Source organism: Coturnix japonica, chromosome 5, assembly GCF_001577835.2.
Source record: "Coturnix japonica isolate 7356 chromosome 5, Coturnix japonica 2.1, whole genome shotgun sequence".
In the NCBI taxonomy this organism is placed as follows: domain Eukaryota; kingdom Metazoa; phylum Chordata; class Aves; order Galliformes; family Phasianidae; genus Coturnix; species Coturnix japonica.
The window spans coordinates 7,348,349-7,362,395 of NC_029520.1; the positions used below are offsets into that span (position 1 = coordinate 7,348,349).

The 14,047-nt window shown below is 39.3% G+C and overlaps 1 long non-coding RNA gene across 18 annotated transcripts in view; it reads right to left on the reverse strand.

The window, feature by feature from the left end:
• Positions 1-14,047, reverse strand: part of LOC107314431 — a 301,532-nt gene that overhangs the window by 63,335 nt on the left and 224,150 nt on the right. For 15 of the 18 annotated variants that reach the window (XR_004307622.1, XR_004307616.1, XR_004307632.1 and 12 more), the window contains one exon: positions 6,542-6,744. The exons of the other annotated variants lie outside the window; for them this stretch is intronic. This is a non-coding gene — a long non-coding RNA (uncharacterized LOC107314431). The remainder of the gene's footprint in view (positions 1-6,541; positions 6,745-14,047) is intronic. 18 annotated transcript variants of the gene reach the window in all.

A 14,047-nucleotide genomic window follows, 5' to 3' on the forward strand; every position in this document is an offset into this window, starting at 1 on the left:
CTGGGCCTCATCCATTGAAGATATAAATCTGCCAGCACAGCTCCCACATCAGCCACAGTTCCAGAGCTTGTCCCTCAAGTCAAGTTACAGCAGCTGGTGTTCACCAACAGAAACTGGTGTGGCAGCCAAAATGGCAGCCTGCAGAAACACCCAGTCATGAGACTACTGCAAAGTTTCATACAAAGCTCTTGCTATATTTACTGAATACACTGTGAGCACACTATATTTCACCAGAGAGGGCTGAAAAACTTACGTTTCCTCTGCCACTGAAATCCAAAGACCTCTGGGACAGGGGATGCTACAGCTCTGCACTGTGGATTTGGAACTTGAAGATGAGCATAGATACTTTATCCAGCAAACAAACTGCACATTTCAGGTAGTTTCTTAACACATCTGTTAAGGGACAGTATTCTAGCTAGTTTTCCTGCTGCTTCCCTTCCTCATACCATTTTAATGAGCCATTTATTTGACAAATGAGAAGAGAGTCCCTACTGAGCTCAGTGCACAACTCTATCTTCCGGGATTTCCTGTGTGCCAATACTGATTCAACTCAAAACTCACATTCCAAAGGGCTGGCAGAGGGTCTCTTGGGCATCACTCAACAAAACAAATACAGGATGTGTAGATATCCCTATTTCTGATCAGCCTGCATTTTCTCTCTCTAGATCTGTATAACCTGGATAAGGTTGTGAATGCACTCTCATAAGCCATAACGCATGGACTCTGCTCTGATCAGCATTTTAGGACTAGCGCAGTGTCTTAGCAAACTGGAGTTGACTTGCTGACCCTCCTGAGCTCAGAAGATTGCTGACTGCCACCACCAGTGTAACTGGGTTTTCTAACTACAGCCAGCAGAACTTCTCCATGCACCACTGTGCCAAGAAAGCAGAGATACTCGTTCTAACAGTTGCTCCCTGTGGGAGGAGAAAATGAGGGAGAGGGAAATGCAGAGAGAATCACAGCTACTTTGCACTACCGACTTGGCACGTGTGGCAGCATCACCAGCTGGCAGAGCCTTGCTCCTAGGAAAATGCTGTGGCCACATCTCTCAGAGCTCAGTGGCAGTATTGAAAAGGATACAACAAAGTACAGAGGTAGGGGTGAGTACAGTAAAACTAATCAAAGGGCAAAAAATATGCTGCTATATTTACACCAGCTTCACTGCAGGTTACTTAGCTCCCTTCCAGACTGGATCTCCCATTCAGAGCCAACTGCTGTAACAGATTTTCAAGAACAATAACAGTCTGAGCCTGTGAAACACTGAGTCCTTGAGTTCAGGGAAAGTTGTGGATGCTGCAATTAGACTTCTAGATAAACAAATCCTAAGGGATCTTCCCACCCAGCATTTAGCATTTTCAGAGAGTTACAGTATTGAAACTTCTGTAAAAGAGTCTTAATTTGTCCTTATTTGGAATGGAAAGAGCTTCTGTCTACAAAATTGCTCTGATATTTTTAATTTGTCAGCAATTAAAATCAAAGCAGCGTGTCGCATCACAATTAAGTGCTACCTGAAAAAAAAATCTGTCACCAAATGAAGAAGATAGTCATCACTGAACGAATGAACTGAGGTTACAGACACTCTCCGGTCCCTTCATTATTTAAGTAGAAAGTGTTTAGAAAATAAGGCAGTTTCAGAAAAGTCTTGGCAAAAACTGACTGTTTTCAGAGCAAGCCATGTGATATGCCTCAGCAGCAGCTCTCTAGCTGCTTCAGAGCCGAATACTGCTCTACTGTATATCCTGCTTCCTGGAATCATCTCAGCTTACTTAAAGGCATCCACCATGTCTTTTACTTATGTTTCATTTGTAAGCATGGAGGAACACAAACCATTTGCAGCCCGATCCCCAAATACTGTGCTTATCTAAAAGCACCGTGAATTTCACATAAAAGCCACACCTTTAGCACCACGGATCTACCCACCATCTATACATTCAGTCCCAAACTGAAAGTTACGCGTGTTCTTGCTAACCTAGTTTTATGCCTGCGTGTGTTTTTTTTTAATAATAGGCCTAAATCCATATTAATGATCCAAAGAGTGACCAGGCCTCAGCACCTTTTGTCCTCTATACATTAACTATCCAATAATCAACAGTAGCTGTCCTGTACTCTGGTATCTTTGGCCTAATTCAGAGGGACAGATATTTATCATCACCCTTGAATTGAGTGACCCATTCTGACAGGTCGACATCCTTATTTATGTAACAATGTCATAGACAGTAACTGCTAATGAGTAGAGTGACACAGAGGTCTGTTAGATGGAAAGGCAGAGGAAAGCTGAAAAGGGCATGAGGGGTTAATGGGACTTTTCTGTTCCAGCCTCCTGGGATGTGTAATTATGTCCTAATAAGAAATGAATGTATTGATTAGATTAGTGTGCAATTGTGTCCATGTGCACACGTACAGTGCCACATGCATATAGTCAGTAATTGTGTGCGCCTCTGTTTTCTTCAGTATGTGCTTTTAACGTAAAGTACCTTTGTCTTTTGGACAAAACCAGGCAGTGCACTCTCACAGTCCTCTTCTTGTCCTCACTTGGGCAAACTCCTTGTGAGTCCAAGTGGAGTTTATCTGAGTAAAGGCTGAGCTTAACTTCAGTAAACACCAAATAAGGGCTTCAGGATTAGGTCCTTGCAAACAAATGACTTCCTATTTGCATTGTTTGGTACAAAAACCCACCATCACTTAAAGGACCAGAAAAGCAGCCATTACATTGTAAACAATAAGCGTTGTCGGCTTAGGAGACTGTCCACTGCACAAAGTAGGCCACTCTCATCTCTAGCTAAGTCTTCCTCTATCGGTCTGCTTACAGTAGAGAGGAATTCAGCCCAGCATTCTTTCTCATCAAGTAAAATATGTTCTCTGACAGGTCAAGGAAAGCATCCTTCACATGCTCACAAAGGCCCAATTCTCCACTACATCTCCTAAGTGTGCGCAATCTGAACTTGAGGGCGAATTCCCTTGATGGGAAAGACACAACAGTAGAGAAAAGCAGAGGAGGGAGAAAAAAAAGTAAAGCATGTCCGAAAATCAGAGCTGCCCATGGCTCAGGAGGCAAAGGAATGCAGCTGATAGCATTACTCTCGCCTGTAGTGCCTTGCTGATGCTGATAGGGAAAGACAGAAGAACTGTAGCTTTTCATACCTTATAAATACTGCTCAAACTCCAGCTATGAACATAGCCTTATATGTCCAGTAGGCCTGCATTTGATGTTTGAGTAAAAAAAAGGAACAACCAGGGTTATCCAGTAGGAATAGACTTTTTGGGTCACAACCTCAGTCCCTTGTCCCTGAGATAACGAAGGCCATAGAAGCAGCGTGCAGAAGCCTTTGATAAATGAGAACCTCTAGTTGCATGCTGAAGAAATAAATTACTTTCTAGTGACTCCCTCTGGAAAGAAGCAGCATTATTAGGCTCTAGTGGGATTTCCTTCTATCCCACTCTTGACTAGGACCTTTGTGAGGCAAAGGGGGAAAAAAAGGAAAGCTGAATTCATTAGTCTGAGAGTGCTCGCTTTACCCAACTGTAATTTTTGTGCACTGTGGCTAGGATTCCAGACGTAACATTCAGGAAAGGCTGTATTACAGCGATGTAAAAAAGTACTTACTGGGCAAGATTTCTAAACATTTCTGAAATGCTTAACCTACTTAGTATAAGAACGCACTGTACAGTCAGTGTCACAAGAGAAGCACCCCTTGAAAACATATTCTGAGTAATCTAGATATTTTTTTCTGAAGAATGAAAGATGGTAGGTATGGAAATGCAGCATTTGCAACATGGAGATCACTAGAGCCCTAAAGGCTAATGATTACTGAGAGATTGCACCATAGCTAAATACAATTCCTTCCCTTCAAATTTTTTGACTTCAAATTTTGACTTCAAATTTTCCCATTTAGAAGGACCGAGGAGGCATGTCTTAAGTGTTTTAATTTACAAAATATTTTAAGGAACTTATTTGTAAGAGAGACTAAAAAGGACTGAAATTCAAGATGGATCTAACTCTGAAGGTTCACCTACGCAAAATTTCCCTCAGAAGTGAAAATAATAGAGAGAAAAAGCCCGGCTCTGGCAATGAATCTAGTAGTTTTATCACTGACTTCAGTAGGGTTGATGTAGCATCTGAAATGAAAGCACTGGGGAAGGAACAGCCTAATAAACCCACGGCACTTTCTTCCACTTCACATATAAAGTCAAAGCGAGTTCAGTATCTGGAGTAAATAACAGAAATACCCTCCAAAGGAAGAATGCGGTAGTTCAAATGCAGGTCTGAACAGCAGATGCAGGGAGGTTCATTTTTCAGTGACTGCTGTCCCTTTGACTCTTAAAAGTTGAGCGTGAGTTTGCATCTGAACTCAAACAAAACTGATTTTCCTATTATATTGATGGGAACTTTTTAACGCAATGCATCATCATCAACTGGCTGATTTATTTCAGAGGGCAACTTGAAGCAGCCAAATTGGAGCAAGGTAGCCCAAACTAAGCAGAAATATCCTTCCCCATCCCATTTATTAGTGTCAGCATCAGCATAAGCTTTTCTCCTTAATGGACCAATCTTTCATTCAGGCCATAGAGGATCCTGAGAAAGTTTTCCTCGTTTCTTTATATTTTGCCAAACTTCTAAGTGAGCTCCTAAAAACTTATTGAAAGAGCATTACTCAGTCTGACACATTCCATTTATTTCAATATGGTGACAAAGAGGGAAGATCTAGTTAAAAATATTGCAATAGCCTTATGGGATACTTATGGGTTTTTTAAATGTAATACATCACAATAGAATACTTTGTTTTTGTAGAAGGGCATTCTGTATTCGCCAAAAAAGCTGCTGACTTAATCATTAGTTATGATGAGAAGAGATTTAGTGCTCTCTTTCTTTACACTGTCAGTGAGAACAATGTCTATGAAAAAGCCTATGCTTCCCATTATAAATCACTATAAGCTCCATGAAAATTTCTCCTCTACCCTGGGGTTTAAGTGAGCAAATACTTGGTCATGCAGAATCCCAATAGTAGCACTTTATGCTTAGCTCTACAAGTTTATGAAATGCTATGGTTCACTATAAGTCCAGGCGCTACCCCCGCACGCAATTGCCATTGTGTAGCAATTTATGTATGGCTGGTCTTTGATAAAAATGAAATACCTACTTGTTTGCCCTCTTTCCTTGCAGACTATGTCTGTTCTCAAAATACTTTAAAAATGGAACACAAACATTTATAAACGTTTATCACTAGACTACATTTTAGAAACAATGTACCCTCTACTTCCTTCATCTTCTAACATTCAGAAGAAACCATCTCAGGTCATATTTAGAGTAAGCAAGGATTCAAAATCAAGGCCATTCAAAACAGTATATAGATGCTTCCCTTCACTGAATAAAGAATACTGGATTAAATCATCATAAGAAGACAAATTTTACTTTAAATGGTTTAGGGAGAAGTGCTGTGATTTAGAAGCCACTCTCAGTTATTGTTTTAAGAAATAGCCAGAACCAAGTATTTGGGTTTAGAAATCTTGGACCTTCATTGCCTTGCTATTTTCCCTCCTCATCGTTATCACAGTCATCCACACTGGCTGAATTTTATTGTATACTTTGTAAAGAAATAAAAAGTCTCTATTTTGAGCTTTCCACACATCTGCAAGCATTTTGTTTGTTTGTTTGTTGGCCCAAGGTGACAGCATTTTCTGTATTTCTTAGTTTATCAGAAGCCTAACAAACTGTTCTGAAGAAAGGAAGCCAGGACACTTTTCCTAGGTTTTAGTGACTTCTAATATTTAAATTAATTCTCATATATTTTTTTCTTATTCTTTGCTTTCTATATTTCTTGAAGAAAACATTCTTGTTTCACAAAAGGGAGATATCATTTGTGCCATAACAACAAACCGCTTCAGTCTCCTCCTTTTCTGTGTTCAATGTTTTGAGCTTTATTCAAAATTCCTACCACTCTGCTCAATTTTGAAAGGAGGAACTTTGATTGAAAGTCCTCAGCCACCCACACTGGACCTGTAAGGTCACTAGAAATAGCCCTTGTCTGCTTCATTTTTCAGGAACCAGAATAGACAACATTCCCTCTGGTCTGCCCTCAGATATGGTTTTGGCTCAGTAAGCAAATGTCAGCTGCAGAAGCAGCCAGCTGCAGAACAGTTTTCGTGGAAACTGGGAGGGCCTGTGTCCTCTGAAAAGATACAATACCATTTCATTCATTTATTCTTATGATTTCTTATTTATTCCGAATGAGCTCAGAAATGCACAAGAATGACAAACTAAAGTCAAATCCCTATCCATCCTTTGATTTCAGTTTGATTATTGACATTATATTGCAATAGCAAATAAAATTAATTATAAATTTATATTGAAATGTTTTTAGATGTCTGCGAGGCCTCTGTACTAAACTGTACCAAGATAAAAGCACAAGCATTGTAGAACTCTGGTGACTGTAGATCTCACAGTTCCTAAAGCTTTATGCTGACAAAAGGAGTTTGATTTTCACAGAAAAGGAAGATGTGCCTTAACCTTAACAGGTAAATAATACCTAACGATATCACCTACCTTAACTGCCTTATTGATGTCTGAGTTTTCAAGCAGACTGAAGCACTAGAGGCAGGAGCCGAGCTAGTCCTTGTGATGGGCTGAAATCCTGGGGTAGGGCTGTGCTGCCAAAGATGGCTTCCCAGCTAGACCTCCCACAGGAGTTACTGGCGCAGCCTCCCTCTTGCTTCTGTGGGGATGAGTTCTCCAAGACAGACCTGACCCTGTACACAGATAAAGAGTGGCTGACAGAAAAACAACATTTTCCAAGAAAAGAAGATAGCTTTTATGTAAATAACTCCACAATTTACATACAAAGCAGAGGTGAGGCCCAAGTATGAGTCCATCACAGATTGCCAAAGCCTCAGACTAAACCCATCTGGAGCTTTGAACAAGACTAAAACTCTCTAAAATTCTTGGATGTATCAAATTCTCCACTGATCAAAATAAATAGCATTTGCAGTACTCCTCCCTCCACACAAGTTCTGCAGTCCCCACAAAAAATAAAGTTACTCAGCCATAATTGTAATTTGTAGATGTGTTCCCAATTCAGTCTAACTTTGCTAACTAGATTTTTTACTTTCCAGTACTCACTGGGATTGGCCAAATTAAAGCTAAAATTACAAATAATAAAATGTACAAAAATTCAACAATTGCTGCAGTCACCTCCTTGACTGATCTATTTGATTTCATTGATTTCCTCTGTTCTTTACTCTGGGTAGCCACTGAGTTTTGCCATCCAGTCTTTGCCATCCAACAACACCTTTCCCTTTGGTTTTGACTCCCGTGGCTTCTTAAGAGCAGCTTCCTCCCTCCCACTCTGTTGCTACCAGGGCATTCCCAAAATCAACCACTGGATCTGTGCTGGTCTCTCCCGGGCAAGGCAGGAATGAGCAAACAGAGGACTCTCTCAAAGGATCCCTGTCTTTTGTGCAGCCTTTCTAAGTCTAAACCACAGATGAAGAAAACAAAGCCAACGTGACCCTTGCAATTGAGAACCTTTTACTGGTACAAGCAGTACTATTAAAGTTGAATGGGAACGCACATCAGAATAATTAAAGTAAGCATGAGTAGGCTTTGATTGCAGGAATTCTGGGTGACCACAGTTCACTTTCCCTGTCATTTACAAAGATAGAATTTCCTCCTTTTCATCAAATAGCAACTCTTTTATTTATGGATTATGCCTATGTTTGGTGAGGAGGTAAAGTTACTGATAAAGTTTTCCTAAGAAAACATGCTGCATTTTGTTTCAGCTTCACAGATGACTGCAGTTGATCACATCTGTTTTCCAGCAAAAAAAGTGTATCCAATTAGAAAGATGACAGAATATTTTAGAGGTCTTAGGATCACTTGGTCAGTCAAAAGATATGAGATTTAATAAAGAGCAAGAAGGCAAATATGACATCCTGCATGGTAAAATATTCTTTTAAAACTAGTTACACAGAGGTAATCCTTAGCTTTAAATAGACATACATGTGTGAAAAGCAGGAGAATATTTATTATCTTATAAATCACAATAACTCAGTCAGGTGTAATCCTGGCTGTATGCATTGAACTGATGGGAAATTATTGGGATTTCATGGTCAGAAACAATTTCAAAAAGGTAAGAATACACGAAATATGAAGTCAACAGCTTCTAATATTCTGCTGCTAATGACAACAAAGAAAACAATATCCCTATAGAAATACAGAGCACAAGATATCAAATAAATTTAACATTTTTAGTTCAAAGACTGAAAATATCTTTGAAATGTTTCTGTTTTGCACACAATTAATTTCTTGATTTTCCACCAGTGCTTACGTTTATAGTGTCTTTCTGGTAATCTATAAATAACTTTACAGGATCTGATAGTTGAAACCACAGTACCTCCAATACAGACATATGGACTCAGTCAGTTGAGGTTTTCTGGTTATCAGTTTTGTGTGTTTTTGAAAAGATTAAAAAAATATCCCCCCAAAAGCAAGAGAAAGCAATGGAGAATTAAGGACAGAAGAATAAAAAAAGAACAAACAAATAAACAGATAAACAGAAGATACACTGGAAAAAAGTCACGTCAAGGAAATCTAAGAGAACAGGCTTTTGAGCTAAGTGCTGCTCCTGAAAAGGCTTTTGAACAGCAAATATTCTTTGTTGCTTGATGTCTGCAAGAAAACAAAGCTTTGCATATCTTTGTAAACAAACAGAACTATATGAAAAAATCTTCTTCACAAAACAAACAAACAAACCAACAACCAAAAAGGCAAAACTTGTAATTCTATAGCTAATCAATCACTTATAAAAATGAAAGAGTTAGTTAATACTCAGTTTTCATAGAATCATAGAATCATTTGAGCTGGAAGGGAGTCTTAAAGGTCATCTGGTCAAACTCTGCTGCAATGAACAAGCCCACCTACACTAGATCAGGTGCTCAGAGCCCATCCAGCCTGACCTTGGGGCATCCACTACTCTGGGCAACCTGTGCCAGTGCCTCACTGCCCTTCTTGTAAAAAACTTCTCCCTCATGTCAAATCTTCATCTCCCCTCTTTTAGTTTGAAATCATTTCCCCTTGTCCTATCACGAGACCATTGCATGTCTTTCAGATGAAACTTTGAACACTCCTATGTGTTCAAATATTCAAACACTTTCTTTTGAGTGTCATGTTAGTGACATCAGAGACATTTAGCATTAGACACTCCATGTAAACACTTGTAAGGAACTAGCATCCTCTTCCAGACGTTAAAACTCTCTGGACTTTGAAGCTTTCCTTGTGATTCATACACCAGCAGCACCCCAGCATTTCATCTAAGATGGGGCCCCTTGAACTGACCACTTGGCCAGCCATTCTCTGACAAAAGAGATGATTGCTGGAATTAATCATAGGTATGCTGTGACTTAAGCACTATATTGGAGCACTCCTCTTGTTGAAACAGAGCCCGTGCTCTGGGACTGCCAACCCAAAGCCCTAAGGAGCAAAGGCGTTGTGCTGGCAAGGTGCTGAGCCACAGCTCTCCTTCCAGGGGGCTCAGCCTTCCACTGGGGGTGTTAAACTCCTCAGGACAAAAGGGGTTCTGCAAGATCTTGTTATACGTGAAACATAAATAGGTATATTGGAGCCTTTCATGCAGTCTATTTTACTTGTGCAAGTATGTTTTTTGTTAAACACATAAAACACAGAGTGGGTTTTAATGGTTGATCAAATCCTGTTAAAGCAAATTGCATGTTTAAATACAAAGGATGAAAGAGCCTCTATTTTTCTACAAATTTCTAGCAGCACTGCACCTTAAAAGGAATTTTATAGCAAATTTGTAGCTTTGCAACCAGCTCATGAACCAGAGGGCATAAAAAGGACATGTGTTCCAAGTGCAAATGTATTCCATATTTCAGAAATAATAAGTTCTTGCTTGAACCCAGATCCCAACAGTGCAGGGAAGTATGCTTTGCTATCTTCAGCAGAACATTATTTCATTAAGGCTGTTAACTTGGTCTATGTTATAGCCAATCAAGACACGACTAAAAAGCCCCTGCTTTTTAGCAAAGAGCCTCAGTACCTCACTCTTGAATAGCAAGCCATGCAAACATTCAAGACTAAAGATACATGCAAATTGAAACACTCATCCTATTGATCAGGCTATTCAGAGGTGAAAAAAATGGAAAGAGCCTAATAGTAAAATTTATCAATAAGATTTTTGAAGGTAGTACCATATCTGTAGCTGATGATGCCTTTGAGTACAAAAACATCCTGTTTATATAAGTGAATCTTGACACAGTCAGGAAGAAAATTTTCATGCAGTCCTATAATTAGTTTCTTGCTATTAAATACAGATTGTGAGTTTAGGAGGTGCAAAACATATACTTCACATAGCCTTCAACTAGGGGAATGCTTGAGCTTCTGTTCTGCGTATTTAGATGGATGTCCATAAACTTGTCAAAATGTTAACTGTCTTTAAACTAGTGAATTATCATGCACTCTGAAGCCTAAAGATATTAGGAAAGCAGATACCAATAAACCAGAAATAAGAGCAGGCAAGTATGGAAAAAGGGGAAAAAATGTAGGAAGTGAAGGTTCCTGTGGGTCAGTATTCCTGGAGCTAACAGTTAGGGTTTAAGCTTTTACTGCCAGCTATCTGCTCTGGTTCTGTGTTAGAAGCTATCACCATGAACTCTTCATCAAGTCTTTTTAGCTGCTATCGATGTTATTTGGAAACAAGCTACAGTAACAGGGATCTGACACAGGTTTTCTCCTTGTGCCTTTCCACATGCATGAGTAACCCCTTCTGCTGCCCCACTGAGATTCAGCAGAGGTGTCAGCTGGAGCCTTGAACACTTGGCTAGGGCAAGGGCAGACAGAGGGAGAGTACATGATGATTTGCTGTCTTTGATGAGGTAACTGAAGTCTTTGGATTTTTCAGTGCAGAATGGAAAATCTTGCTTCTCTAATACACAGAAACATTTTACTTAGCTGTAGTCATCACTTCTGACAGCTGGCTATAGCTTTCTTTCATATTAACAGTTTACTCATATGTGCTGAAAGTTATTGGTCCCCATAAACAAGATTCACCATGCAAATTAGGGGGAAAAAATATCAAGTAGTACTAAGAAAAAGGTTGATTTTTGAAGTGCAAAACATTGTTCTCCTGCAAGAAAAGTTACACTGGATTGAAACTGCTGAATCAGTGAAAGTCATCAATATCTTGACCAACACCTGAGCCACACAATACACAGTACACAGTACACAATAAGCCATAACAAATATTCTGCAAATTCAAGGGCAGTGAATGATGCAGGTTGTCTGCCTCATCTCAGCTCTAGGTAAGCCTCCAAATCTTAAGGTAACTCTTATCTGTTCTCATTTATGTAAATCCATACATGTAATCATCTCATCTCTGAAGCACTCGAGTTCTTTCCAATAGCACACCAAGCTGCGATGCACTGACACCTCCACACATTTTCCTGTGCTGAACACGAAATGTAAGAGGAATAGGCCTTGATGGGCAAGTCAAGCAAACTCAGGTGTGCTCTGTGGCAGTCAGCACTCCCTAGAGAACTTTATCTCTGAATTCTGCCCTTAAAAAGATTGTCTCTTGCATAGATCTGCTTTATCTACTTAGAAAAATCTTGCTGTTCCAGAAGAGTAAAGCAGCCGTGTTGTTTTGGTTGCTTTTTTCTGTGTAAGGGAACTGGAGTGGCTTTGCTGAGAGCTGAGGGAATGGCCTGTAGGTTCATTTCTCTTCATTCACCTGCAGCAACCCATAATGCTTTACTTTCATTTCTAGATGGTACATTTTGAATCAAGTTGTGGGAGAAGTCTTCCAAAAAAAATGCCATGATCCCAAATGACTTGAACAAAATAAGTCAAAATGTTGACAGCAAACTTCAGATGAATTAAAGATGAACTCCACACTACCAGTCAAAAATCAGAGAAAACATTCTAGTTCATTCTTTCCCAGTTTCCCATTGTATCCAAGTTTCAGTTAGAGTGACAAGTAGGAAAATTCCATTTTCAAGCTAGGGAGATTTGCTGGGCTCGAAACCAGAGTGTGTCTTAAAGCACCTTTTAAAATTAATGCCTCCAGAATTCCACCACCAGTGGTAACCTTGATTTTAAACATACAGGAAGTGTGGATAAAGTCTGGATTGGTTTTCTTATTCAAAAAGCATTCAGACACATCTGTTGTAGAAAACTCCATGTTTTCAGTGGCTTAAATACTCACTGTAAGAAGAGAATCATCTCACATTTGGAAGTTAGATGGCTTGCATCTTTTTCTATTCCTTCCTGCCATCTGCAAGATCTCATATGGGGTAAAAACGGGAAATTACTCGAGCAAATCTTCAGCTTTCTTCAGTTTTCTTTAAATAACATCCTCAGCTTTCTGCCTCATGATTTACATAATAAGGAGACTGTGCTGTGTTATTACACCCGTTTCATTTCTTCAGGGAAAAGGGCTCCAGATGTATTTGACTAAGTCATTAGTGCAAACATCCCATTTTTGTAACATCATTCCCTAGATCAACTGTAAAGACACACTGTTGATTTTGGCTACAGGCTTAGGAGTGGACAGACTCTGCCACTTGATCTAAGCATCTGCCTACTCATTACTCCCTCCAATGACAGTATCATGGAGAGAAGAACAAACCCCCGGTGGATCCACAACATGAGCGCTGGTTCATAAAACCTGGCGGACGACTCATCTGATAAAAATCACCATTGTAAGGCTATTCAAGGAGTACATTTAGCACTCCTCTGAGAGATGACTTCCTTTTGTCAGGGTGTTTTTCTTCTGTCATATGGGAATTAAATTAAATACGAAGTGCTGGATCCTGACACCTCAGTTCTGGCCAGTAGGTCTGTTAGAAACTCTGGCCATGCTTGTAGAGTAGAGTATTGATTACTTAAGGTAAAGATAATGAAAGCCCTTCCTGTCAGAACTAAATGCAACACTGAAATGTAAAAAGTGAATATATGAACGGCAAGTTTTATAAGAAAAACGTTATTAATTTTACCACAGTATTTCCCGCATTGTCCAACTGATAGCAAAATCTCAACTGCACTGAATCATTACTCACTACCAAAAAGAAGGAGCAAGATTTTTAAACTGCAGGTAAATCATTATTGTGATTCACTTCTGTGCCCTCATACTGATCATTAGAAATGGAAAATTTTAGTTTAAATATGTAAGTTTAAATTGTTAGCAAACTGTTCCAAATTATACAGTAACACAAGCAGCAGTAATGTTTAAAAGAATACTCTGAAATATCTGGGCTGCCACCAAGGTCTTGGAAAGCAGATGAATATACATGGTTAAGCAGAAGAAGAGCTTCTGAAAGGAAATATCTTATTTATGAACCAATGACTTAAGAACGAATGAGTGGTTCTTGTGAGGGCAGATAGGTTTGTACAATGCTTGTGCCACAGCCTCCATTTGCTTTCTGCATGCAATCATAAGACTGAGATTTTTTGTGAATGGCTGGAATTTCAAATTGGATGTGTACTCTCATGTCTCCATACAATAAACATTTTGTATTCTTCCTTTGGGAACTCAGTAAAGATGCCTAGAATTACATCAAGTTATATAAACATAACAATGATAGCAGTGGGCAAGCAAAAGATATATTATTTTAATAATTGACACATGCACTGCTACAGAATTAGACCCTGCTACATGGTAGAAAATTACACTTATTTGTATCTACTGGATTAATCATAACTGTTGAGATCCTTGTTGCTGTGTAGGAGATGTGGTATTTGCACTTAATTGCATCATTTGAAAGCCTTAAAAGAGGGTATTCTAATGATTAAATCAATGTAAACCAGGTTTCAGAGCCAAAATAATCAAATGTCTGACCAAGGCAAATGTTCTCAATAAACGGAGCTTGCCAAACACAAGTGCTAATTAACACCTGATTCTAATTTGGTGATTGTGAAAGTGTGGCAATGGAGCCCTATGATTTTGCAAGTGGAAATAACATTGCTTTCCTCCATTTGGTATATCGCATGAGTTACCTTTGTGGCCAAAATTCTTCCTTTTGATCCACTCTGGAAAAAATC